The sequence below is a fragment of the Hyla sarda genome, unplaced genomic scaffold, assembly GCF_029499605.1.
Source record: "Hyla sarda isolate aHylSar1 unplaced genomic scaffold, aHylSar1.hap1 scaffold_964, whole genome shotgun sequence".
Classification (NCBI taxonomy): Eukaryota; Metazoa; Chordata; class Amphibia; order Anura; family Hylidae; genus Hyla; species Hyla sarda.
In genome coordinates this window covers 43,208-69,880 of record NW_026610994.1, presented here as the reverse complement: position 1 = coordinate 69,880, position 26,673 = coordinate 43,208, and the positions used below count along the sequence as shown (strand labels likewise).

At 46.4% G+C, this 26,673-nt stretch overlaps 12 non-coding genes across 12 annotated transcripts; all 12 read left to right on the top strand.

Moving 5' to 3' along the window:
• The first annotated feature begins 739 nt into the window (after positions 1-739).
• On the top strand, positions 740-930 carry LOC130351210 (U2 spliceosomal RNA). Its single transcript, XR_008887959.1, has one exon. It is a non-coding gene; the product is annotated as a U2 spliceosomal RNA (small nuclear RNA).
• A 2,081-nt stretch (positions 931-3,011) lies between these two features.
• Positions 3,012-3,202, top strand: LOC130351209 (U2 spliceosomal RNA). The gene has a single exon (XR_008887958.1). It is a non-coding gene; the product is annotated as a U2 spliceosomal RNA (small nuclear RNA).
• A 2,094-nt stretch (positions 3,203-5,296) lies between these two features.
• Positions 5,297-5,487, top strand: LOC130351208 (U2 spliceosomal RNA). Its single transcript, XR_008887957.1, has one exon. It is a non-coding gene; the product is annotated as a U2 spliceosomal RNA (small nuclear RNA).
• A 2,092-nt stretch (positions 5,488-7,579) lies between these two features.
• On the top strand, positions 7,580-7,770 carry LOC130351207 (U2 spliceosomal RNA). The gene has a single exon (XR_008887956.1). It is a non-coding gene; the product is annotated as a U2 spliceosomal RNA (small nuclear RNA).
• A 2,092-nt stretch (positions 7,771-9,862) lies between these two features.
• Positions 9,863-10,053, top strand: LOC130351206 (U2 spliceosomal RNA). Its single transcript, XR_008887955.1, has one exon. It is a non-coding gene; the product is annotated as a U2 spliceosomal RNA (small nuclear RNA).
• A 2,080-nt stretch (positions 10,054-12,133) lies between these two features.
• LOC130351186 (U2 spliceosomal RNA) lies at positions 12,134-12,324 on the top strand. Its single transcript, XR_008887937.1, has one exon. It is a non-coding gene; the product is annotated as a U2 spliceosomal RNA (small nuclear RNA).
• A 1,768-nt stretch (positions 12,325-14,092) lies between these two features.
• LOC130351204 (U2 spliceosomal RNA) lies at positions 14,093-14,283 on the top strand. The gene has a single exon (XR_008887954.1). It is a non-coding gene; the product is annotated as a U2 spliceosomal RNA (small nuclear RNA).
• A 2,097-nt stretch (positions 14,284-16,380) lies between these two features.
• On the top strand, positions 16,381-16,571 carry LOC130351203 (U2 spliceosomal RNA). Its single transcript, XR_008887953.1, has one exon. It is a non-coding gene; the product is annotated as a U2 spliceosomal RNA (small nuclear RNA).
• Positions 16,572-18,666: 2,095 nt separating this feature from the next.
• On the top strand, positions 18,667-18,857 carry LOC130351202 (U2 spliceosomal RNA). Its single transcript, XR_008887952.1, has one exon. It is a non-coding gene; the product is annotated as a U2 spliceosomal RNA (small nuclear RNA).
• A 2,092-nt stretch (positions 18,858-20,949) lies between these two features.
• Positions 20,950-21,140, top strand: LOC130351201 (U2 spliceosomal RNA). Its single transcript, XR_008887951.1, has one exon. It is a non-coding gene; the product is annotated as a U2 spliceosomal RNA (small nuclear RNA).
• A 2,087-nt stretch (positions 21,141-23,227) lies between these two features.
• LOC130351200 (U2 spliceosomal RNA) lies at positions 23,228-23,418 on the top strand. The gene has a single exon (XR_008887950.1). It is a non-coding gene; the product is annotated as a U2 spliceosomal RNA (small nuclear RNA).
• A 2,109-nt stretch (positions 23,419-25,527) lies between these two features.
• LOC130351198 (U2 spliceosomal RNA) lies at positions 25,528-25,718 on the top strand. The gene has a single exon (XR_008887948.1). It is a non-coding gene; the product is annotated as a U2 spliceosomal RNA (small nuclear RNA).
• The last annotated feature ends 955 nt before the right edge of the window (positions 25,719-26,673 follow it).

Here is a 26,673-nt window from a genome sequence, read left to right as displayed (position 1 = left end):
ATCTCTCCTTTGCTGTGTATGTGACTATGGAGCTGTTTGGTGATGTCGTCTATTACGGCCTTCATAGAAGCAACAGGAGATTGTTGCATCCATCTTGAACCCTCAGAACTACAGTGCTATGATGTCACTCACTTCCACAGGCCTTGCAGAGTGTAAACAACAACAACCCAGCTTTGTTGTGTATGTAACCAAAGGGATTTGTGATGTCACCTAGAACCTTCACAGCAGCGACAGCTTTATGAGGAGCATCAGCACTGCTCTGCCTGAGCAGAACCATCACCGCCATAGGTTGTCAAATAACCCGGATTTAACCCACACAGGTAAGTCCAATGGGGTGCAGGCATGTCCTCTATGCTTACAGCTTCCCGTGGGTGTTGGTTTGATACCGTTTGGGGACAGCCAAGGAGGCATCTGCAGGCAACAAAGGTAGGTGTGTGCTTGTGTGTGTGTTTCCTATGCAGATCCTAAGCCCAGTGTCACATGCAAGTAGGAGGAGTAAGAAGGGTTCCTGGCAAATCCGGGTTATGGATTGCATTTAAAAAGGCCCCGTGGGAGTGCAATGGGCCCCTGTCTTGCTGCTTAGCAATAATGGTATGGGTTTAGGTTCTGCTGTGTGTACTGGTGGTTGACTGCCCCCCAGCCCAGAGTGTGCATGGAAAATTGTCTGGCAGCCTCCCTGACAGCAAGCAGTGATAGTGCCCATGAAGGGGACCTTGTTGGGCCCGCCCCTTTCACGGTTATCGCTTCTCGGCCTTTTGGCTAAGATCAAGTGTAGTATCTGTTCTTATCAGTTTAATATCTGATACGTCCCCTATCTGGGGACCATATATTAAATGGATTTTTGAGAACGGGGGCCGATTTCGAAGCTTGCTTCCGTCGCCCTATGCATTGACCCGATATGGCAGTATCTTCGGGTACAGTGCACCACCCCCTTACAGGGTTAAAAAGAAAGATTCCTACTTTCATTGCTACCTGCTTGCTGGCTAGCCAGCTAGCCAGCCCTGTGGGCCTTGCTGCTGCTGCAGCCAAAAAACAAAAGGTGGTGCTGCTGCTGCTTCTGCTTCTGCTTGTGTCTGGCCCCTGTTGGAGCGTCCAGGCACAGGACTTCTGCTGCTGCTGACTAAATGGCCTCCTTAATTGGATCATTTGAGTAGCCAGCACACCTGTGCAGGTAGGGCATGACATGATAGGCAGCTGCCTTGATAGCGGGTGGGTGCTGAATGTTCCTAATTGACAAAATAAGATTAATGCTTATGAAGAAATATAAAATCTCATCCCTTCCCCAATATCGCGCCACACCCCTACCCCTTAATTCCCTGGTTGAACGTGATGGACATATGTCTTTTTTCGACCGTACTAACTATGTAACTATGTAACATAACATGGGGGGGGGGGGGGGGGTCTCCTGGCTGTTCACACAGGTGTGTCATTGCTGTACATTGACCATGCATTGCTTCTGTGGTATTGCAAAGGCAAAGACAAATGCTTCCAGCCATCCATTGCACTAATGGATTGGTCATCAGCTGGCTGTCTATGTCCCGCATCAATATAGACCAAAGTACAGAGGGTTAGGCTATGCTATTGTGCACCTACCTGATGCATCAGAAGGTGCGAGGCCCTTGCTAAATTCTGTGCACAGACTTTGAGATCTATACTTTAGACTGTATCTAAACCTGCTCCAACATGGACTGACATTCTGGCCTACTTTCAGCCGATGCGACTTGTCTGTCGCTGAACAGTCGCTTTTTATGTATTCAGCACCTATGTATAATGTTGTAAAAATGCTCTAGAAGCTAAAGTCGCAGAAATGTCACACATATTTGGCCTGCAACTTTCTGTGCGACAAATTCAGACAGGAAAAATCAGTATAAATCCTTAGAAAATTATCCCCCAGTGTCTCCATCTGCTGGCGGTATTGAATAAGCATTGCTGCACTGATGGGGTATGCATTAGACGAAAAAAAAGAAGAAAAAGAAGAATAATACGCCCAGAAAAGAGGCGAAAAGGAGAAAAACGTAAAAAAACGTGAAAAAAAAGTAAGAGGAAGAGAAGGGAAAAAAAGGTGGAAATGGGTTTAAAAGTGATTTCGGCGGAGAAATATATATATATATATATATATATATATATATATATATATATGCGCACACACACACATAGATATAAACGTATTCTCCGTTGAGATATTGCAGCCGCTGCTGTGTCCAGGCCCAGGAGCCTTAGCACTGTGCTGTGATGTCACTCAATACCACTGACATCACTAGGTGTAAACAACATCTCTCCTTTGCTGTGTATGTGACTATGGAGCTGTTTGGTGATGTCGTCTATTACGGCCTTCATAGAAGCAACAGGAGATTGTTGCATCCATCTTGAACCCTCAGAACTACAGTGCTATGATGTCACTCACTTCCACAGGCCTTGCAGAGTGTAAACAACAACAACCCAGCTTTGTTGTGTATGTAACCAAAGGGATTTGTGATGTCACCTAGAACCTTCACAGCAGCGACAGCTTTATGAGGAGCATCAGCACTGCTCTGCCTGAGCAGAACCATCACCGCCATAGGTTGTCAAATAACCCGGATTTAACCCACACAGGTAAGTCCAATGGGGTGCAGGCATGTCCTCTATGCTTACAGCTTCCCGTGGGTGTTGGTTTGATACCGTTTGGGGACAGCCAAGGAGGCATCTGCAGGCAACAAAGGTAGGTGTGTGCTTGTGTGTGTGTTTCCTATGCAGATCCTAAGCCCAGTGTCACATGCAAGTAGGAGGAGTAAGAAGGGTTCCTGGCAAATCCGGGTTATGGATTGCATTTAAAAAGGCCCCGTGGGAGTGCAATGGGCCCCTGTCTTGCTGCTTAGCAATAATGGTATGGGTTTAGGTTCTGCTGTGTGTACTGGTGGTTGACTGCCCCCCAGCCCAGAGTGTGCATGGAAAATTGTCTGGCAGCCTCCCTGACAGCAAGCAGTGATAGTGCCCATGAAGGGGACCTTGTTGGGCCCGCCCCTTTCACGGTTATCGCTTCTCGGCCTTTTGGCTAAGATCAAGTGTAGTATCTGTTCTTATCAGTTTAATATCTGATACGTCCCCTATCTGGGGACCATATATTAAATGGATTTTTGAGAACGGGGGCCGATTTCGAAGCTTGCTTCCGTCGCCCTATGCATTGACCCGATATGGCAGTATCTTCGGGTACAGTGCACCACCCCCTTACAGGGTTAAAAAGAAAGATTCCTACTTTCATTGCTACCTGCTTGCTGGCTAGCCAGCTAGCCAGCCCTGTGGGCCTTGCTGCTGCTGCAGCCAAAAAACAAAAGGTGGTGCTGCTGCTGCTTCTGCTGCTTCTGCTTCTGCTTGTGTCTGGCCCCTGTTGGAGCGTCCAGGCACAGGACTTCTGCTGCTGCTGACTAAATGGCCTCCTTAATTGGATCATTTGAGTAGCCAGCACACCTGTGCAGGTAGGGCATGACATGATAGGCAGCTGCCTTGATAGCGGGTGGGTGCTGAATGTTCCTAATTGACAAAATAAGATTAATGCTTATGAAGAAATATAAAATCTCATCCCTTCCCCAATATCGCGCCACACCCCTACCCCTTAATTCCCTGGTTGAACGTGATGGACATATGTCTTTTTTCGACCGTACTAACTATGTAACTATGTAACATAACATGGGGGGGGGGGGGGTCTCCTGGCTGTTCACACAGGTGTGTCATTGCTGTACATTGACCATGCATTGCTTCTGTGGTATTGCAAAGGCAAAGACAAATGCTTCCAGCCATCCATTGCACTAATGGATTGGTCATCAGCTGGCTGTCTATGTCCCGCATCAATATAGACCAAAGTACAGAGGGTTAGGCTATGCTATTGTGCACCTACCTGATGCATCAGAAGGTGCGAGGCCCTTGCTAAATTCTGTGCACAGACTTTGAGATCTATGCTTTAGACTGTATCTAAACCTGCTCCAACATGGACTGACATTCTGGCCTACTTTCAGCCGATGCGACTTGTCTGTCGCTGAACAGTCGCTTTTTATGTATTCAGCACCTATGTATAATGTTGTAAAAATGCTCTAGAAGCTAAAGTCGCAGAAATGTCACACATATTTGGCCTGCAACTTTCTGTGCGACAAATTCAGACAGGAAAAATCAGTATAAATCCTTAGAAAATTATCCCCCAGTGTCTCCATCTGCTGGCGGTATTGAATAAGCATTGCTGCACTGATGGGGTATGCATTAGACGAAAAAAAAGAAGAAAAAGAAGAATAATACGCCCAGAAAAGAGACGAAAAGGAGAAAAACGTAAAAAAAACGTGAAAAAAAAGTAAGAGGAAGAGAAGGGAAAAAAAGGTGGAAATGGGTTTAAAAGTGATTTCGGCGGAGAAATATATATATATATATATATATATATATATATATATATATATATATATGCGCACACACACACATAGATATAAACGTATTCTCCGTTGAGATATTGCAGCCGCTGCTGTGTCCAGGCCCAGGAGCCTTAGCACTGTGCTGTGATGTCACTCAATACCACTGACATCACTAGGTGTAAACAACATCTCTCCTTTGCTGTGTATGTGACTATGGAGCTGTTTGGTGATGTCGTCTATTACGGCCTTCATAGAAGCAACAGGAGATTGTTGCATCCATCTTGAACCCTCAGAACTACAGTGCTATGATGTCACTCACTTCCACAGGCCTTGCAGAGTGTAAACAACAACAACCCAGCTTTGTTGTGTATGTAACCAAAGGGATTTGTGATGTCACCTAGAACCTTCACAGCAGCGACAGCTTTATGAGGAGCATCAGCACTGCTCTGCCTGAGCAGAACCATCACCGCCATAGGTTGTCAAATAACCCGGATTTAACCCACACAGGTAAGTCCAATGGGGTGCAGGCATGTCCTCTATGCTTACAGCTTCCCGTGGGTGTTGGTTTGATACCGTTTGGGGACAGCCAAGGAGGCATCTGCAGGCAACAAAGGTAGGTGTGTGCTTGTGTGTGTGTTTCCTATGCAGATCCTAAGCCCAGTGTCACATGCAAGTAGGAGGAGTAAGAAGGGTTCCTGGCAAATCCGGGTTATGGATTGCATTTAAAAAGGCCCCGTGGGAGTGCAATGGGCCCCTGTCTTGCTGCTTAGCAATAATGGTATGGGTTTAGGTTCTGCTGTGTGTACTGGTGGTTGACTGCCCCCCAGCCCAGAGTGTGCATGGAAAATTGTCTGGCAGCCTCCCTGACAGCAAGCAGTGATAGTGCCCATGAAGGGGACCTTGTTGGGCCCGCCCCTTTCACGGTTATCGCTTCTCGGCCTTTTGGCTAAGATCAAGTGTAGTATCTGTTCTTATCAGTTTAATATCTGATACGTCCCCTATCTGGGGACCATATATTAAATGGATTTTTGAGAACGGGGGCCGATTTCGAAGCTTGCTTCCGTCGCCCTATGCATTGACCCGATATGGCAGTATCTTCGGGTACAGTGCACCACCCCCTTACAGGGTTAAAAAGAAAGATTCCTACTTTCATTGCTACCTGCTTGCTGGCTAGCCAGCTAGCCAGCCCTGTGGGCCTTGCTGCTGCTGCAGCCAAAAAACAAAAGGTGGTGCTGCTGCTGCTTCTGCTGCTTCTGCTTCTGCTTGTGTCTGGCCCCTGTTGGAGCGTCCAGGCACAGGACTTCTGCTGCTGCTGACTAAATGGCCTCCTTAATTGGATCATTTGAGTAGCCAGCACACCTGTGCAGGTAGGGCATGACATGATAGGCAGCTGCCTTGATAGCGGGTGGGTGCTGAATGTTCCTAATTGACAAAATAAGATTAATGCTTATGAAGAAATATAAAATCTCATCCCTTCCCCAATATCGCGCCACACCCCTACCCCTTAATTCCCTGGTTGAACGTGATGGACATATGTCTTTTTTCGACCGTACTAACTATGTAACTATGTAACATAACATGGGGGGGGGGGGGGGGGTCTCCTGGCTGTTCACACAGGTGTGTCATTGCTGTACATTGACCATGCATTGCTTCTGTGGTATTGCAAAGGCAAAGACAAATGCTTCCAGCCATCCATTGCACTAATGGATTGGTCATCAGCTGGCTGTCTATGTCCCGCATCAATATAGACCAAAGTACAGAGGGTTAGGCTATGCTATTGTGCACCTACCTGATGCATCAGAAGGTGCGAGGCCCTTGCTAAATTCTGTGCACAGACTTTGAGATCTATGCTTTAGACTGTATCTAAACCTGCTCCAACATGGACTGACATTCTGGCCTACTTTCAGCCGATGCGACTTGTCTGTCGCTGAACAGTCGCTTTTTATGTATTCAGCACCTATGTATAATGTTGTAAAAATGCTCTAGAAGCTAAAGTCGCAGAAATGTCACACATATTTGGCCTGCAACTTTCTGTGCGACAAATTCAGACAGGAAAAATCAGTATAAATCCTTAGAAAATTATCCCCCAGTGTCTCCATCTGCTGGCGGTATTGAATAAGCATTGCTGCACTGATGGGGTATGCATTAGACGAAAAAAAAGAAGAAAAAGAAGAATAATACGCCCAGAAAAGAGGCGAAAAGGAGAAAAACGTAAAAAAACGTGAAAAAAAAGTAAGAGGAAGAGAAGGGAAAAAAAGGTGGAAATGGGTTTAAAAGTGATTTCGGCGGAGAAATATATATATATATATATATATATATATATATATATATATATATGCGCACACACACACATAGATATAAACGTATTCTCCGTTGAGATATTGCAGCCGCTGCTGTGTCCAGGCCCAGGAGCCTTAGCACTGTGCTGTGATGTCACTCAATACCACTGACATCACTAGGTGTAAACAACATCTCTCCTTTGCTGTGTATGTGACTATGGAGCTGTTTGGTGATGTCGTCTATTACGGCCTTCATAGAAGCAACAGGAGATTGTTGCATCCATCTTGAACCCTCAGAACTACAGTGCTATGATGTCACTCACTTCCACAGGCCTTGCAGAGTGTAAACAACAACAACCCAGCTTTGTTGTGTATGTAACCAAAGGGATTTGTGATGTCACCTAGAACCTTCACAGCAGCGACAGCTTTATGAGGAGCATCAGCACTGCTCTGCCTGAGCAGAACCATCACCGCCATAGGTTGTCAAATAACCCGGATTTAACCCACACAGGTAAGTCCAATGGGGTGCAGGCATGTCCTCTATGCTTACAGCTTCCCGTGGGTGTTGGTTTGATACCGTTTGGGGACAGCCAAGGAGGCATCTGCAGGCAACAAAGGTAGGTGTGTGCTTGTGTGTGTGTTTCCTATGCAGATCCTAAGCCCAGTGTCACATGCAAGTAGGAGGAGTAAGAAGGGTTCCTGGCAAATCCGGGTTATGGATTGCATTTAAAAAGGCCCCGTGGGAGTGCAATGGGCCCCTGTCTTGCTGCTTAGCAATAATGGTATGGGTTTAGGTTCTGCTGTGTGTACTGGTGGTTGACTGCCCCCCAGCCCAGAGTGTGCATGGAAAATTGTCTGGCAGCCTCCCTGACAGCAAGCAGTGATAGTGCCCATGAAGGGGACCTTGTTGGGCCCGCCCCTTTCACGGTTATCGCTTCTCGGCCTTTTGGCTAAGATCAAGTGTAGTATCTGTTCTTATCAGTTTAATATCTGATACGTCCCCTATCTGGGGACCATATATTAAATGGATTTTTGAGAACGGGGGCCGATTTCGAAGCTTGCTTCCGTCGCCCTATGCATTGACCCGATATGGCAGTATCTTCGGGTACAGTGCACCACCCCCTTACAGGGTTAAAAAGAAAGATTCCTACTTTCATTGCTACCTGCTTGCTGGCTAGCCAGCTAGCCAGCCCTGTGGGCCTTGCTGCTGCTGCAGCCAAAAAACAAAAGGTGGTGCTGCTGCTGCTTCTGCTGCTTCTGCTTCTGCTTGTGTCTGGCCCCTGTTGGAGCGTCCAGGCACAGGACTTCTGCTGCTGCTGACTAAATGGCCTCCTTAATTGGATCATTTGAGTAGCCAGCACACCTGTGCAGGTAGGGCATGACATGATAGGCAGCTGCCTTGATAGCGGGTGGGTGCTGAATGTTCCTAATTGACAAAATAAGATTAATGCTTATGAAGAAATATAAAATCTCATCCCTTCCCCAATATCGCGCCACACCCCTACCCCTTAATTCCCTGGTTGAACGTGATGGACATATGTCTTTTTTCGACCGTACTAACTATGTAACTATGTAACATAACATGGGGGGGGGGTCTCCTGGCTGTTCACACAGGTGTGTCATTGCTGTACATTGACCATGCATTGCTTCTGTGGTATTGCAAAGGCAAAGACAAATGCTTCCAGCCATCCATTGCACTAATGGATTGGTCATCAGCTGGCTGTCTATGTCCCGCATCAATATAGACCAAAGTACAGAGGGTTAGGCTATGCTATTGTGCACCTACCTGATGCATCAGAAGGTGCGAGGCCCTTGCTAAATTCTGTGCACAGACTTTGAGATCTATGCTTTAGACTGTATCTAAACCTGCTCCAACATGGACTGACATTCTGGCCTACTTTCAGCCGATGCGACTTGTCTGTCGCTGAACAGTCGCTTTTTATGTATTCAGCACCTATGTATAATGTTGTAAAAATGCTCTAGAAGCTAAAGTCGCAGAAATGTCACACATATTTGGCCTGCAACTTTCTGTGCGACAAATTCAGACAGGAAAAATCAGTATAAATCCTTAGAAAATTATCCCCCAGTGTCTCCATCTGCTGGCGGTATTGAATAAGCATTGCTGCACTGATGGGGTATGCATTAGACGAAAAAAAAGAAGAAAAAGAAGAATAATACGCCCAGAAAAGAGGCGAAAAGGAGAAAAACGTAAAAAAAACGTGAAAAAAAAGTAAGAGGAAGAGAAGGGAAAAAAAGGTGGAAATGGGTTTAAAAGTGATTTCGGCGGAGAAATATATATATATATATATATATATATATATATATATATATATATATATATGCGCACACACACACATAGATATAAACGTATTCTCCGTTGAGATATTGCAGCCGCTGCTGTGTCCAGGCCCAGGAGCCTTAGCACTGTGCTGTGATGTCACTCAATACCACTGACATCACTAGGTGTAAACAACATCTCTCCTTTGCTGTGTATGTGACTATGGAGCTGTTTGGTGATGTCGTCTATTACGGCCTTCATAGAAGCAACAGGAGATTGTTGCATCCATCTTGAACCCTCAGAACTACAGTGCTATGATGTCACTCACTTCCACAGGCCTTGCAGAGTGTAAACAACAACAACCCAGCTTTGTTGTGTATGTAACCAAAGGGATTTGTGATGTCACCTAGAACCTTCACAGCAGCGACAGCTTTATGAGGAGCATCAGCACTGCTCTGCCTGAGCAGAACCATCACCGCCATAGGTTGTCAAATAACCCGGATTTAACCCACACAGGTAAGTCCAATGGGGTGCAGGCATGTCCTCTATGCTTACAGCTTCCCGTGGGTGTTGGTTTGATACCGTTTGGGGACAGCCAAGGAGGCATCTGCAGGCAACAAAGGTAGGTGTGTGCTTGTGTGTGTGTTTCCTATGCAGATCCTAAGCCCAGTGTCACATGCAAGTAGGAGGAGTAAGAAGGGTTCCTGGCAAATCCGGGTTATGGATTGCATTTAAAAAGGCCCCGTGGGAGTGCAATGGGCCCCTGTCTTGCTGCTTAGCAATAATGGTATGGGTTTAGGTTCTGCTGTGTGTACTGGTGGTTGACTGCCCCCCAGCCCAGAGTGTGCATGGAAAATTGTCTGGCAGCCTCCCTGACAGCAAGCAGTGATAGTGCCCATGAAGGGGACCTTGTTGGGCCCGCCCCTTTCACGGTTATCGCTTCTCGGCCTTTTGGCTAAGATCAAGTGTAGTATCTGTTCTTATCAGTTTAATATCTGATACGTCCCCTATCTGGGGACCATATATTAAATGGATTTTTGAGAACGGGGGCCGATTTCGAAGCTTGCTTCCGTCGCCCTATGCATTGACCCGATATGGCAGTATCTTCGGGTACAGTGCACCACCCCCTTACAGGGTTAAAAAGAAAGATTCCTACTTTCATTGCTACCTGCTTGCTGGCTAGCCAGCTAGCCAGCCCTGTGGGCCTTGCTGCTGCTGCAGCCAAAAAACAAAAGGTGGTGCTGCTGCTGCTTCTGCTTCTGCTTGTGTCTGGCCCCTGTTGGAGCGTCCAGGCACAGGACTTCTGCTGCTGCTGACTAAATGGCCTCCTTAATTGGATCATTTGAGTAGCCAGCACACCTGTGCAGGTAGGGCATGACATGATAGGCAGCTGCCTTGATAGCGGGTGGGTGCTGAATGTTCCTAATTGACAAAATAAGATTAATGCTTATGAAGAAATATAAAATCTCATCCCTTCCCCAATATCGCGCCACACCCCTACCCCTTAATTCCCTGGTTGAACGTGATGGACATATGTCTTTTTTCGACCGTACTAACTATGTAACTATGTAACATAACATGGGGGGGGGGGGTCTCCTGGCTGTTCACACAGGTGTGTCATTGCTGTACATTGACCATGCATTGCTTCTGTGGTATTGCAAAGGCAAAGACAAATGCTTCCAGCCATCCATTGCACTAATGGATTGGTCATCAGCTGGCTGTCTATGTCCCGCATCAATATAGACCAAAGTACAGAGGGTTAGGCTATGCTATTGTGCACCTACCTGATGCATCAGAAGGTGCGAGGCCCTTGCTAAATTCTGTGCACAGACTTTGAGATCTATGCTTTAGACTGTATCTAAACCTGCTCCAACATGGACTGACATTCTGGCCTACTTTCAGCCGATGCGACTTGTCTGTCGCTGAACAGTCGCTTTTTATGTATTCAGCACCTATGTATAATGTTGTAAAAATGCTCTAGAAGCTAAAGTCGCAGAAATGTCACACATATTTGGCCTGCAACTTTCTGTGCGACAAATTCAGACAGGAAAAATCAGTATAAATCCTTAGAAAATTATCCCCCAGTGTCTCCATCTGCTGGCGGTATTGAATAAGCATTGCTGCACTGATGGGGTATGCATTAGACGAAAAAAAAGAAGAAAAAGAAGAATAATACGCCCAGAAAAGAGGCGAAAAGGAGAAAAACGTAAAAAAACGTGAAAAAAAAGTAAGAGGAAGAGAAGGGAAAAAAAGGTGGAAATGGGTTTAAAAGTGATTTCGGCGGAGAAATATATATATATATATATATATATATATATATATATATATATATATGCGCACACACACACATAGATATAAACGTATTCTCCGTTGAGATATTGCAGCCGCTGCTGTGTCCAGGCCCAGGAGCCTTAGCACTGTGCTGTGATGTCACTCAATACCACTGACATCACTAGGTGTAAACAACATCTCTCCTTTGCTGTGTATGTGACTATGGAGCTGTTTGGTGATGTCGTCTATTACGGCCTTCATAGAAGCAACAGGAGATTGTTGCATCCATCTTGAACCCTCAGAACTACAGTGCTATGATGTCACTCACTTCCACAGGCCTTGCAGAGTGTAAACAACAACAACCCAGCTTTGTTGTGTATGTAACCAAAGGGATTTGTGATGTCACCTAGAACCTTCACAGCAGCGACAGCTTTATGAGGAGCATCAGCACTGCTCTGCCTGAGCAGAACCATCACCGCCATAGGTTGTCAAATAACCCGGATTTAACCCACACAGGTAAGTCCAATGGGGTGCAGGCATGTCCTCTATGCTTACAGCTTCCCGTGGGTGTTGGTTTGATACCGTTTGGGGACAGCCAAGGAGGCATCTGCAGGCAACAAAGGTAGGTGTGTGCTTGTGTGTGTGTTTCCTATGCAGATCCTAAGCCCAGTGTCACATGCAAGTAGGAGGAGTAAGAAGGGTTCCTGGCAAATCCGGGTTATGGATTGCATTTAAAAAGGCCCCGTGGGAGTGCAATGGGCCCCTGTCTTGCTGCTTAGCAATAATGGTATGGGTTTAGGTTCTGCTGTGTGTACTGGTGGTTGACTGCCCCCCAGCCCAGAGTGTGCATGGAAAATTGTCTGGCAGCCTCCCTGACAGCAAGCAGTGATAGTGCCCATGAAGGGGACCTTGTTGGGCCCGCCCCTTTCACGGTTATCGCTTCTCGGCCTTTTGGCTAAGATCAAGTGTAGTATCTGTTCTTATCAGTTTAATATCTGATACGTCCCCTATCTGGGGACCATATATTAAATGGATTTTTGAGAACGGGGGCCGATTTCGAAGCTTGCTTCCGTCGCCCTATGCATTGACCCGATATGGCAGTATCTTCGGGTACAGAGCACCACCCCCTTACAGGGTTAAAAAGAAAGATTCCTACTTTCATTGCTACCTGCTTGCTGGCTAGCCAGCTAGCCAGCCCTGTGGGCCTTGCTGCTGCTGCAGCCAAAAAACAAAAGGTGGTGCTGCTGCTGCTTCTGCTGGTGTCTGGCCCCTGTTGGAGCGTCCAGGCACAGGACTTCTGCTGCTGCTGACTAAATGGCCTCCTTAATTGGATCATTTGAGTAGCCAGCACACCTGTGCAGGTAGGGCATGACATGATAGGCAGCTGCCTTGATAGCGGGTGGGTGCTGAATGTTCCTAATTGACAAAATAAGATTAATGCTTATGAAGAAATATAAAATCTCATCCCTTCCCCAATATCGCGCCACACCCCTACCCCTTAATTCCCTGGTTGAACGTGATGGACATATGTCTTTTTTCGACCGTACTAACTATGTAACTATGTAACATAACATGGGGGGGGGGGGGGGTCTCCTGGCTGTTCACACAGGTGTGTCATTGCTGTACATTGACCATGCATTGCTTCTGTGGTATTGCAAAGGCAAAGACAAATGCTTCCAGCCATCCATTGCACTAATGGATTGGTCATCAGCTGGCTGTCTATGTCCCGCATCAATATAGACCAAAGTACAGAGGGTTAGGCTATGCTATTGTGCACCTACCTGATGCATCAGAAGGTGCGAGGCCCTTGCTAAATTCTGTGCACAGACTTTGAGATCTATGCTTTAGACTGTATCTAAACCTGCTCCAACATGGACTGACATTCTGGCCTACTTTCAGCCGATGCGACTTGTCTGTCGCTGAACAGTCGCTTTTTATGTATTCAGCACCTATGTATAATGTTGTAAAAATGCTCTAGAAGCTAAAGTCGCAGAAATGTCACACATATTTATATATATATATGCGCACACACACACATAGATATAAACGTATTCTCCGTTGAGATATTGCAGCCGCTGCTGTGTCCAGGCCCAGGAGCCTTAGCACTGTGCTGTGATGTCACTCAATACCACTGACATCACTAGGTGTAAACAACATCTCTCCTTTGCTGTGTATGTGACTATGGAGCTGTTTGGTGATGTCGTCTATTACGGCCTTCATAGAAGCAACAGGAGATTGTTGCATCCATCTTGAACCCTCAGAACTACAGTGCTATGATGTCACTCACTTCCACAGGCCTTGCAGAGTGTAAACAACAACAACCCAGCTTTGTTGTGTATGTAACCAAAGGGATTTGTGATGTCACCTAGAACCTTCACAGCAGCGACAGCTTTATGAGGAGCATCAGCACTGCTCTGCCTGAGCAGAACCATCACCGCCATAGGTTGTCAAATAACCCGGATTTAACCCACACAGGTAAGTCCAATGGGGTGCAGGCATGTCCTCTATGCTTACAGCTTCCCGTGGGTGTTGGTTTGATACCGTTTGGGGACAGCCAAGGAGGCATCTGCAGGCAACAAAGGTAGGTGTGTGCTTGTGTGTGTGTTTCCTATGCAGATCCTAAGCCCAGTGTCACATGCAAGTAGGAGGAGTAAGAAGGGTTCCTGGCAAATCCGGGTTATGGATTGCATTTAAAAAGGCCCCGTGGGAGTGCAATGGGCCCCTGTCTTGCTGCTTAGCAATAATGGTATGGGTTTAGGTTCTGCTGTGTGTACTGGTGGTTGACTGCCCCCCAGCCCAGAGTGTGCATGGAAAATTGTCTGGCAGCCTCCCTGACAGCAAGCAGTGATAGTGCCTATGAAGGGGACCTTGTTGGGCCCGCCCCTTTCACGGTTATCGCTTCTCGGCCTTTTGGCTAAGATCAAGTGTAGTATCTGTTCTTATCAGTTTAATATCTGATACGTCCCCTATCTGGGGACCATATATTAAATGGATTTTTGAGAACGGGGGCCGATTTCGAAGCTTGCTTCCGTCGCCCTATGCATTGACCCGATATGGCAGTATCTTCGGGTACAGTGCACCACCCCCTTACAGGGTTAAAAAGAAAGATTCCTACTTTCATTGCTACCTGCTTGCTGGCTAGCCAGCTAGCCAGCCCTGTGGGCCTTGCTGCTGCTGCAGCCAAAAAACAAAAGGTGGTCCTGCTGCTGCTTCTGCTGCTTCTGCTTCTGCTTGTGTCTGGCCCCTGTTGGAGCGTCCAGGCACAGGACTTCTGCTGCTGCTGACTAAATGGCCTCCTTAATTGGATCATTTGAGTAGCCAGCACACCTGTGCAGGTAGGGCATGACATGATAGGCAGCTGCCTTGATAGCGGGTGGGTGCTGAATGTTCCTAATTGACAAAATAAGATTAATGCTTATGAAGAAATATAAAATCTCATCCCTTCCCCAATATCGCGCCACACCCCTACCCCTTAATTCCCTGGTTGAACGTGATGGACATATGTCTTTTTTCGACCGTACTAACTATGTAACTATGTAACATAACATGGGGGGGGGGGGGGGGGGTCTCCTGGCTGTTCACACAGGTGTGTCATTGCTGTACATTGACCATGCATTGCTTCTGTGGTATTGCAAAGGCAAAGACAAATGCTTCCAGCCATCCATTGCACTAATGGATTGGTCATCAGCTGGCTGTCTATGTCCCGCATCAATATAGACCAAAGTACAGAGGGTTAGGCTATGCTATTGTGCACCTACCTGATGCATCAGAAGGTGCGAGGCCCTTGCTAAATTCTGTGCGCACAGACTTTGAGATCTATGCTTTAGACTGTATCTAAACCTGCTCCAACATGGACTGACATTCTGGCCTACTTTCAGCCGATGCGACTTGTCTGTCGCTGAACAGTCGCTTTTTATGTATTCAGCACCTATGTATAATGTTGTAAAAATGCTCTAGAAGCTAAAGTCGCAGAAATGTCACACATATTTGGCCTGCAACTTTCTGTGCGACAAATTCAGACAGGAAAAATCAGTATAAATCCTTAGAAAATTATCCCCCAGTGTCTCCATCTGCTGGCGGTATTGAATAAGCATTGCTGCACTGATGGGGTATGCATTAGACGAAAAAAAAGAAGAAAAAGAAGAATAATACGCCCAGAAAAGAGGCGAAAAGGAGAAAAACGTAAAAAAACGTGAAAAAAAAGTAAGAGGAAGAGAAGGGAAAAAAAGGTGGAAATGGGTTTAAAAGTGATTTCGGCGGAGAAATATATATATATATATATATATATATATATATATATATATATATATGCGCACACACACACATAGATATAAACGTATTCTCCGTTAAGATATTGCAGCCGCTGCTGTGTCCAGGCCCAGGAGCCTTAGCACTGTGCTGTGATGTCACTCAATACCACTGACATCACTAGGTGTAAACAACATCTCTCCTTTGCTGTGTATGTGACTATGGAGCTGTTTGGTGATGTCGTCTATTACGGCCTTCATAGAAGCAACAGGAGATTGTTGCATCCATCTTGAACCCTCAGAACTACAGTGCTATGATGTCACTCACTTCCACAGGCCTTGCAGAGTGTAAACAACAACAACCCAGCTTTGTTGTGTATGTAACCAAAGGGATTTGTGATGTCACCTAGAACCTTCACAGCAGCGACAGCTTTATGAGGAGCATCAGCACTGCTCTGCCTGAGCAGAACCATCACCGCCATAGGTTGTCAAATAACCCGGATTTAACCCACACAGGTAAGTCCAATGGGGTGCAGGCATGTCCTCTATGCTTACAGCTTCCCGTGGGTGTTGGTTTGATACCGTTTGGGGACAGCCAAGGAGGCATCTGCAGGCAACAAAGGTAGGTGTGTGCTTGTGTGTGTGTTTCCTATGCAGATCCTAAGCCCAGTGTCACATGCAAGTAGGAGGAGTAAGAAGGGTTCCTGGCAAATCCGGGTTATGGATTGCATTTAAAAAGGCCCCGTGGGAGTGCAATGGGCCCCTGTCTTGCTGCTTAGCAATAATGGTATGGGTTTAGGTTCTGCTGTGTGTACTGGTGGTTGACTGCCCCCCAGCCCAGAGTGTGCATGGAAAATTGTCTGGCAGCCTCCCTGACAGCAAGCAGTGATAGTGCCCATGAAGGGGACCTTGTTGGGCCCGCCCCTTTCACGGTTATCGCTTCTCGGCCTTTTGGCTAAGATCAAGTGTAGTATCTGTTCTTATCAGTTTAATATCTGATACGTCCCCTATCTGGGGACCATATATTAAATGGATTTTTGAGAACGGGGGCCGATTTCGAAGCTTGCTTCCGTCGCCCTATGCATTGACCCGATATGGCAGTATCTTCGGGTACAGTGCACCACCCCCTTACAGGGTTAAAAAGAAAGATTCCTACTTTCATTGCTACCTGCTTGCTGGCTAGCCAGCTAGCCAGCCCTGTGGGCCTTGCTGCTGCTGCAGCCAAAAAACAAAAGGTGGTGCTGCTGCTGCTTCTGCTGCTTCTGCTTGTGTCTGGCCCCTGTTGGAGCGTCCAGGCACAGGACTTCTGCTGCTGCTGACTAAATGGCCTCCTTAATTGGATCATTTGAGTAGCCAGCACACCTGTGCAGGTAGGGCATGACATGATAGGCAGCTGCCTTGATAGCGGGTGGGTGCTGAATGTTCCTAATTGACAAAATAAGATTAATGCTTATGAAGAAATATAAAATCTCATCCCTTCCCCAATATCGCGCCACACCCCTACCCCTTAATTCCCTGGTTGAACGTGATGGACATATGTCTTTTTTCGACCGTACTAACTATGTAACTATGTAACATAACATGGGGGGGGGGGGGGGGGGGGTCTCCTGGCTGTTCACACAGGTGTGTCATTGCTGTACATTGACCATGCATTGCTTCTGTGGTATTGCAAAGGCAAAGACAAATGCTTCCAGCCATCCATTGCACTAATGGATTGGTCATCAGCTGGCTGTCTATGTCCCGCATCAATATAGACCAAAGTACAGAGGGTTAGGCTATGCTATTGTGCACCTACCTGATGCATCAGAAGGTGCGAGGCCCTTGCTAAATTCTGTGCACAGACTTTGAGATCTATGCTTTAGACTGTATCTAAACCTGCTCCAACATGGACTGACATTCTGGCCTACTTTCAGCCGATGCGACTTGTCTGTCGCTGAACAGTCGCTTTTTATGTATTCAGCACCTATGTATAATGTTGTAAAAATGCTCTAGAAGCTAAAGTCGCAGAAATGTCACACATATTTGGCCTGCAACTTTCTGTGCGACAAATTCAGACAGGAAAAATCAGTATAAATCCTTAGAAAATTATCCCCCAGTGTCTCCATCTGCTGGCGGTATTGAATAAGCATTGCTGCACTGATGGGGTATGCATTAGACGAAAAAAAAGAAGAAAAAGAAGAATAATACGCCCAGAAAAGAGGCGAAAAGGAGAAAAACGTAAAAAAACGTGAAAAAAAAGTAAGAGGAAGAGAAGGGAAAAAAAGGTGGAAATGGGTTTAAAAGTGATTTCGGCGGAGAAATATATATATATATATATATATATATATATATATATATATATATATATATGCGCACACACACACATAGATATAAACGTATTCTCCGTTGAGATATTGCAGCCGCTGCTGTGTCCAGGCCCAGGAGCCTTAGCACTGTGCTGTGATGTCACTCAATACCACTGACATCACTAGGTGTAAACAACATCTCTCCTTTGCTGTGTATGTGACTATGGAGCTGTTTGGTGATGTCGTCTATTACGGCCTTCATAGAAGCAACAGGAGATTGTTGCATCCATCTTGAACCCTCAGAACTACAGTGCTATGATGTCACTCACTTCCACAGGCCTTGCAGAGTGTAAACAACAACAACCCAGCTTTGTTGTGTATGTAACCAAAGGGATTTGTGATGTCACCTAGAACCTTCACAGCAGCGACAGCTTTATGAGGAGCATCAGCACTGCTCTGCCTGAGCAGAACCATCACCGCCATAGGTTGTCAAATAACCCGGATTTAACCCACACAGGTAAGTCCAATGGGGTGCAGGCATGTCCTCTATGCTTACAGCTTCCCGTGGGTGTTGGTTTGATACCGTTTGGGGACAGCCAAGGAGGCATCTGCAGGCAACAAAGGTAGGTGTGTGCTTGTGTGTGTGTTTCCTATGCAGATCCTAAGCCCAGTGTCACATGCAAGTAGGAGGAGTAAGAAGGGTTCCTGGCAAATCCGGGTTATGGATTGCATTTAAAAAGGCCCCGTGGGAGTGCAATGGGCCCCTGTCTTGCTGCTTAGCAATAATGGTATGGGTTTAGGTTCTGCTGTGTGTACTGGTGGTTGACTGCCCCCCAGCCCAGAGTGTGCATGGAAAATTGTCTGGCAGCCTCCCTGACAGCAAGCAGTGATAGTGCCCATGAAGGGGACCTTGTTGGGCCCGCCCCTTTCACGGTTATCGCTTCTCGGCCTTTTGGCTAAGATCAAGTGTAGTATCTGTTCTTATCAGTTTAATATCTGATACGTCCCCTATCTGGGGACCATATATTAAATGGATTTTTGAGAACGGGGGCCGATTTCGAAGCTTGCTTCCGTCGCCCTATGCATTGACCCGATATGGCAGTATCTTCGGGTACAGTGCACCACCCCCTTACAGGGTTAAAAAGAAAGATTCCTACTTTCATTGCTACCTGCTTGCTGGCTAGCCAGCTAGCCAGCCCTGTGGGCCTTGCTGCTGCTGCAGCCAAAAAACAAAAGGTGGTGCTGCTGCTGCTTCTGCTGCTTCTGCTTCTGCTTGTGTCTGGCCCCTGTTGGAGCGTCCAGGCACAGGACTTCTGCTGCTGCTGACTAAATGGCCTCCTTAATTGGATCATTTGAGTAGCCAGCACACCTGTGCAGGTAGGGCATGACATGATAGGCAGCTGCCTTGATAGCGGGTGGGTGCTGAATGTTCCTAATTGACAAAATAAGATTAATGCTTATGAAGAAATATAAAATCTCATCCCTTCCCCAATATCGCGCCACACCCCTACCCCTTAATTCCCTGGTTGAACGTGATGGACATATGTCTTTTTTCGACCGTACTAACTATGTAACTATGTAACATAACATGGGGGGGGGGGGGTCTCCTGGCTGTTCACACAGGTGTGTCATTGCTGTACATTGACCATGCATTGCTTCTGTGGTATTGCAAAGGCAAAGACAAATGCTTCCAGCCATCCATTGCACTAATGGATTGGTCATCAGCTGGCTGTCTATGTCCCGCATCAATATAGACCAAAGTACAGAGGGTTAGGCTATGCTATTGTGCACCTACCTGATGCATCAGAAGGTGCGAGGCCCTTGCTAAATTCTGTGCACAGACTTTGAGATCTATGCTTTAGACTGTATCTAAACCTGCTCCAACATGGACTGACATTCTGGCCTACTTTCAGCCGATGCGACTTGTCTGTCGCTGAACAGTCGCTTTTTATGTATTCAGCACCTATGTATAATGTTGTAAAAATGCTCTAGAAGCTAAAGTCGCAGAAATGTCACACATATTTGGCCTGCAACTTTCTGTGCGACAAATTCAGACAGGAAAAATCAGTATAAATCCTTAGAAAATTATCCCCCAGTGTCTCCATCTGCTGGCGGTATTGAATAAGCATTGCTGCACTGATGGGGTATGCATTAGACGAAAAAAAAGAAGAAAAAGAAGAATAATACGCCCAGAAAAGAGGCGAAAAGGAGAAAAACGTAAAAAAACGTGAAAAAAAAGTAAGAGGAAGAGAAGGGAAAAAAAGGTGGAAATGGGTTTAAAAGTGATTTCGGCGGAGAAATATATATATATATATATATATATATATATATATATATATATATATATGCGCACACACACACATAGATATAAACGTATTCTCCGTTGAGATATTGCAGCCGCTGCTGTGTCCAGGCCCAGGAGCCTTAGCACTGTGCTGTGATGTCACTCAATACCACTGACATCACTAGGTGTAAACAACATCTCTCCTTTGCTGTGTATGTGACTATGGAGCTGTTTGGTGATGTCGTCTATTACGGCCTTCATAGAAGCAACAGGAGATTGTTGCATCCATCTTGAACCCTCAGAACTACAGTGCTATGATGTCACTCACTTCCACAGGCCTTGCAGAGTGTAAACAACAACAACCCAGCTTTGTTGTGTATGTAACCAAAGGGATTTGTGATGTCACCTAGAACCTTCACAGCAGCGACAGCTTTATGAGGAGCATCAGCACTGCTCTGCCTGAGCAGAACCATCACCGCCATAGGTTGTCAAATAACCCGGATTTAACCCACACAGGTAAGTCCAATGGGGTGCAGGCATGTCCTCTATGCTTACAGCTTCCCGTGGGTGTTGGTTTGATACCGTTTGGGGACAGCCAAGGAGGCATCTGCAGGCAACAAAGGTAGGTGTGTGCTTGTGTGTGTGTTTCCTATGCAGATCCTAAGCCCAGTGTCACATGCAAGTAGGAGGAGTAAGAAGGGTTCCTGGCAAATCCGGGTTATGGATTGCATTTAAAAAGGCCCCGTGGGAGTGCAATGGGCCCCTGTCTTGCTGCTTAGCAATAATGGTATGGGTTTAGGTTCTGCTGTGTGTACTGGTGGTTGACTGCCCCCCAGCCCAGAGTGTGCATGGAAAATTGTCTGGCAGCCTCCCTGACAGCAAGCAGTGATAGTGCCCATGAAGGGGACCTTGTTGGGCCCGCCCCTTTCACGGTTATCGCTTCTCGGCCTTTTGGCTAAGATCAAGTGTAGTATCTGTTCTTATCAGTTTAATATCTGATACGTCCCCTATCTGGGGACCATATATTAAATGGATTTTTGAGAACGGGGGCCGATTTCGAAGCTTGCTTCCGTCGCCCTATGCATTGACCCGATATGGCAGTATCTTCGGGTACAGTGCACCACCCCCTTACAGGGTTAAAAAGAAAGATTCCTACTTTCATTGCTACCTGCTTGCTGGCTAGCCAGCTAGCCAGCCCTGTGGGCCTTGCTGCTGCTGCAGCCAAAAAACAAAAGGTGGTGCTGCTGCTGCTTCTGCTGCTTCTGCTTCTGCTTGTGTCTGGCCCCTGTTGGAGCGTCCAGGCACAGGACTTCTGCTGCTGCTGACTAAATGGCCTCCTTAATTGGATCATTTGAGTAGCCAGCACACCTGTGCAGGTAGGGCATGACATGATAGGCAGCTGCCTTGATAGCGGGTGGGTGCTGAATGTTCCTAATTGACAAAATAAGATTAATGCTTATGAAGAAATATAAAATCTCATCCCTTCCCCAATATCGCGCCACACCCCTACCCCTTAATTCCCTGGTTGAACGTGATGGACATATGTCTTTTTTCGACCGTACTAACTATGTAACTATGTAACATAACATGGGGGGGGGGGGGGGTCTCCTGGCTGTTCACACAGGTGTGTCATTGCTGTACATTGACCATGCATTGCTTCTGTGGTATTGCAAAGGCAAAGACAAATGCTTCCAGCCATCCATTGCACTAATGGATTGGTCATCAGCTGGCTGTCTATGTCCCGCATCAATATAGACCAAAGTACAGAGGGTTAGGCTATGCTATTGTGCACCTACCTGATGCATCAGAAGGTGCGAGGCCCTTGCTAAATTCTGTGCACAGACTTTGAGATCTATGCTTTAGACTGTATCTAAACCTGCTCCAACATGGACTGACATTCTGGCCTACTTTCAGCCGATGCGACTTGTCTGTCGCTGAACAGTCGCTTTTTATGTATTCAGCACCTATGTATAATGTTGTAAAAATGCTCTAGAAGCTAAAGTCGCAGAAATGTCACACATATTTGGCCTGCAACTTTCTGTGCGACAAATTCAGACAGGAAAAATCAGTATAAATCCTTAGAAAATTATCCCCCAGTGTCTCCATCTGCTGGCGGTATTGAATAAGCATTGCTGCACTGATGGGGTATGCATTAGACGAAAAAAAAGAAGAAAAAGAAGAATAATACGCCCAGAAAAGAGGCGAAAAGGAGAAAAACGTAAAAAAACGTGAAAAAAAAGTAAGAGGAAGAGAAGGGAAAAAAAGGTGGAAATGGGTTTAAAAGTGATTTCGGCGGAGAAATATATATATATATATATATATATATATATATATATATATATGCGCACACACACACATAGATATAAACGTATTCTCCGTTGAGATATTGCAGCCGCTGCTGTGTCCAGGCCCAGGAGCCTTAGCACTGTGCTGTGATGTCACTCAATACCACTGACATCACTAGGTGTAAACAACATCTCTCCTTTGCTGTGTATGTGACTATGGGCTGTTTGGTGATGTCGTCTATTACGGCCTTCATAGAAGCAACAGGAGATTGTTGCATCCATCTTGAACCCTCAGAACTACAGTGCTATGATGTCACTCACTTCCACAGGCCTTGCAGAGTGTAAACAACAACAACCCAGCTTTGTTGTGTATGTAACCAAAGGGATTTGTGATGTCACCTAGAACCTTCACAGCAGCGACAGCTTTATGAGGAGCATCAGCACTGCTCTGCCTGAGCAGAACCATCACCGCCATAGGTTGTCAAATAACCCGGATTTAACCCACACAGGTAAGTCCAATGGGGTGCAGGCATGTCCTCTATGCTTACAGCTTCCCGTGGGTGTTGGTTTGATACCGTTTGGGGACAGCCAAGGAGGCATCTGCAGGCAACAAAGGTAGGTGTGTGCTTGTGTGTGTGTTTCCTATGCAGATCCTAAGCCCAGTGTCACATGCAAGTAGGAGGAGTAAGAAGGGTTCCTGGCAAATCCGGGTTATGGATTGCATTTAAAAAGGCCCCGTGGGAGTGCAATGGGCCCCTGTCTTGCTGCTTAGCAATAATGGTATGGGTTTAGGTTCTGCTGTGTGTACTGGTGGTTGACTGCCCCCCAGCCCAGAGTGTGCATGGAAAATTGTCTGGCAGCCTCCCTGACAGCAAGCAGTGATAGTGCCCATGAAGGGGACCTTGTTGGGCCCGCCCCTTTCACGGTTATCGCTTCTCGGCCTTTTGGCTAAGATCAAGTGTAGTATCTGTTCTTATCAGTTTAATATCTGATACGTCCCCTATCTGGGGACCATATATTAAATGGATTTTTGAGAACGGGGGCCGATTTCGAAGCTTGCTTCCGTCGCCCTATGCATTGACCCGATATGGCAGTATCTTCGGGTACAGTGCACCACCCCCTTACAGGGTTAAAAAGAAAGATTCCTACTTTCATTGCTACCTGCTTGCTGGCTAGCCAGCTAGCCAGCCCTGTGGGCCTTGCTGCTGCTGCAGCCAAAAAACAAAAGGTGGTGCTGCTGCTGCTTCTGCTGCTTCTGCTTCTGCTTGTGTCTGGCCCCTGTTGGAGCGTCCAGGCACAGGACTTCTGCTGCTGCTGACTAAATGGCCTCCTTAATTGGATCATTTGAGTAGCCAGCACACCTGTGCAGGTAGGGCATGACATGATAGGCAGCTGCCTTGATAGCGGGTGGGTGCTGAATGTTCCTAATTGACAAAATAAGATTAATGCTTATGAAGAAATATAAAATCTCATCCCTTCCCCAATATCGCGCCACACCCCTACCCCTTAATTCCCTGGTTGAACGTGATGGACATATGTCTTTTTTCGACCGTACTAACTATGTAACTATGTAACATAACATGGGGGGGGGGGGTCTCCTGGCTGTTCACACAGGTGTGTCATTGCTGTACATTGACCATGCATTGCTTCTGTGGTATTGCAAAGGCAAAGACAAATGCTTCCAGCCATCCATTGCACTAATGGATTGGTCATCAGCTGGCTGTCTATGTCCCGCATCAATATAGACCAAAGTACAGAGGGTTAGGCTATGCTATTGTGCACCTACCTGATGCATCAGAAGGTGCGAGGCCCTTGCTAAATTCTGTGCACAGACTTTGAGATCTATGCTTTAGACTGTATCTAAACCTGCTCCAACATGGACTGACATTCTGGCCTACTTTCAGCCGATGCGACTTGTCTGTCGCTGAACAGTCGCTTTTTATGTATTCAGCACCTATGTATAATGTTGTAAAAATGCTCTAGAAGCTAAAGTCGCAGAAATGTCACACATATTTGGCCTGCAACTTTCTGTGCGACAAATTCAGACAGGAAAAATCAGTATAAATCCTTAGAAAATTATCCCCCAGTGTCTCCATCTGCTGGCGGTATTGAATAAGCATTGCTGCACTGATGGGGTATGCATTAGACGAAAAAAAAGAAGAAAAAGAAGAATAATACGCCCAGAAAAGAGGCGAAAAGGAGAAAAACGTAAAAAAAACGTGAAAAAAAAGTAAGAGGAAGAGAAGGGAAAAAAAGGTGGAAATGGGTTTAAAAGTGATTTCGGCGGAGAATATATATATATATATATATATATATATATATATATATATATATATATATATACATATATATATATGCGCACACACACACATAGATATAAACGTATTCTCCGTTGAGATATTGCAGCCGCTGCTGTGTCCAGGCCCAGGAGCCTTAGCACTGTGCTGTGATGTCACTCAATACCACTGACATCACTAGGTGTAAACAACATCTCTCCTTTGCTGTGTATGTGACTATGGAGCTGTTTGGTGATGTCGTCTATTACGGCCTTCATAGAAGCAACAGGAGATTGTTGCATCCATCTTGAACCCTCAGAACTACAGTGCTATGATGTCACTCACTTCCACAGGCCTTGCAGAGTGTAAACAACAACAACCCAGCTTTGTTGTGTATGTAACCAAAGGGATTTGTGATGTCACCTAGAACCTTCACAGCAGCGACAGCTTTATGAGGAGCATCAGCACTGCTCTGCCTGAGCAGAACCATCACCGCCATAGGTTGTCAAATAACCCGGATTTAACCCACACAGGTAAGTCCAATGGGGTGCAGGCATGTCCTCTATGCTTACAGCTTCCCGTGGGTGTTGGTTTGATACCGTTTGGGGACAGCCAAGGAGGCATCTGCAGGCAACAAAGGTAGGTGTGTGCTTGTGTGTGTGTTTCCTATGCAGATCCTAAGCCCAGTGTCACATGCAAGTAGGAGGAGTAAGAAGGGTTCCTGGCAAATCCGGGTTATGGATTGCATTTAAAAAGGCCCCGTGGGAGTGCAATGGGCCCCTGTCTTGCTGCTTAGCAATAATGGTATGGGTTTAGGTTCTGCTGTGTGTACTGGTGGTTGACTGCCCCCCAGCCCAGAGTGTGCATGGAAAATTGTCTGGCAGCCTCCCTGACAGCAAGCAGTGATAGTGCCCATGAAGGGGACCTTGTTGGGCCCGCCCCTTTCACGGTTATCGCTTCTCGGCCTTTTGGCTAAGATCAAGTGTAGTATCTGTTCTTATCAGTTTAATATCTGATACGTCCCCTATCTGGGGACCATATATTAAATGGATTTTTGAGAACGGGGGCCGATTTCGAAGCTTGCTTCCGTCGCCCTATGCATTGACCCGATATGGCAGTATCTTCGGGTACAGTGCACCACCCCCTTACAGGGTTAAAAAGAAAGATTCCTACTTTCATTGCTACCTGCTTGCTGGCTAGCCAGCTAGCCAGCCCTGTGGGCCTTGCTGCTGCTGCAGCCAAAAAACAAAAGGTGGTGCTGCTGCTGCTTCTGCTGCTTCTGCTTCTGCTTGTGTCTGGCCCCTGTTGGAGCGTCCAGGCACAGGACTTCTGCTGCTGCTGACTAAATGGCCTCCTTAATTGGATCATTTGAGTAGCCAGCACACCTGTGCAGGTAGGGCATGACATGATAGGCAGCTGCCTTGATAGCGGGTGGGTGCTGAATGTTCCTAATTGACAAAATAAGATTAATGCTTATGAAGAAATATAAAATCTCATCCCTTCCCCAATATCGCGCCACACCCCTACCCCTTAATTCCCTGGTTGAACGTGATGGACATATGTCTTTTTTCGACCGTACTAACTATGTAACTATGTAACATAACATGGGGGGGGGGGGGGTCTCCTGGCTGTTCACACAGGTGTGTCATTGCTGTACATTGACCATGCATTGCTTCTGTGGTATTGCAAAGGCAAAGACAAATGCTTCCAGCCATCCATTGCACTAATGGATTGGTCATCAGCTGGCTGTCTATGTCCCGCATCAATATAGACCAAAGTACAGAGGGTTAGGCTATGCTATTGTGCACCTACCTGATGCATCAGAAGGTGCGAGGCCCTTGCTAAATTCTGTGCACAGACTTTGAGATCTATGCTTTAGACTGTATCTAAACCTGCTCCAACATGGACTGACATTCTGGCCTACTTTCAGCCGATGCGACTTGTCTGTCGCTGAACAGTCGCTTTTTATGTATTCAGCACCTATGTATAATGTTGTAAAAATGCTCTAGAAGCTAAAGTCGCAGAAATGTCACACATATTTGGCCTGCAACTTTCTGTGCGACAAATTCAGACAGGAAAAATCAGTATAAATCCTTAG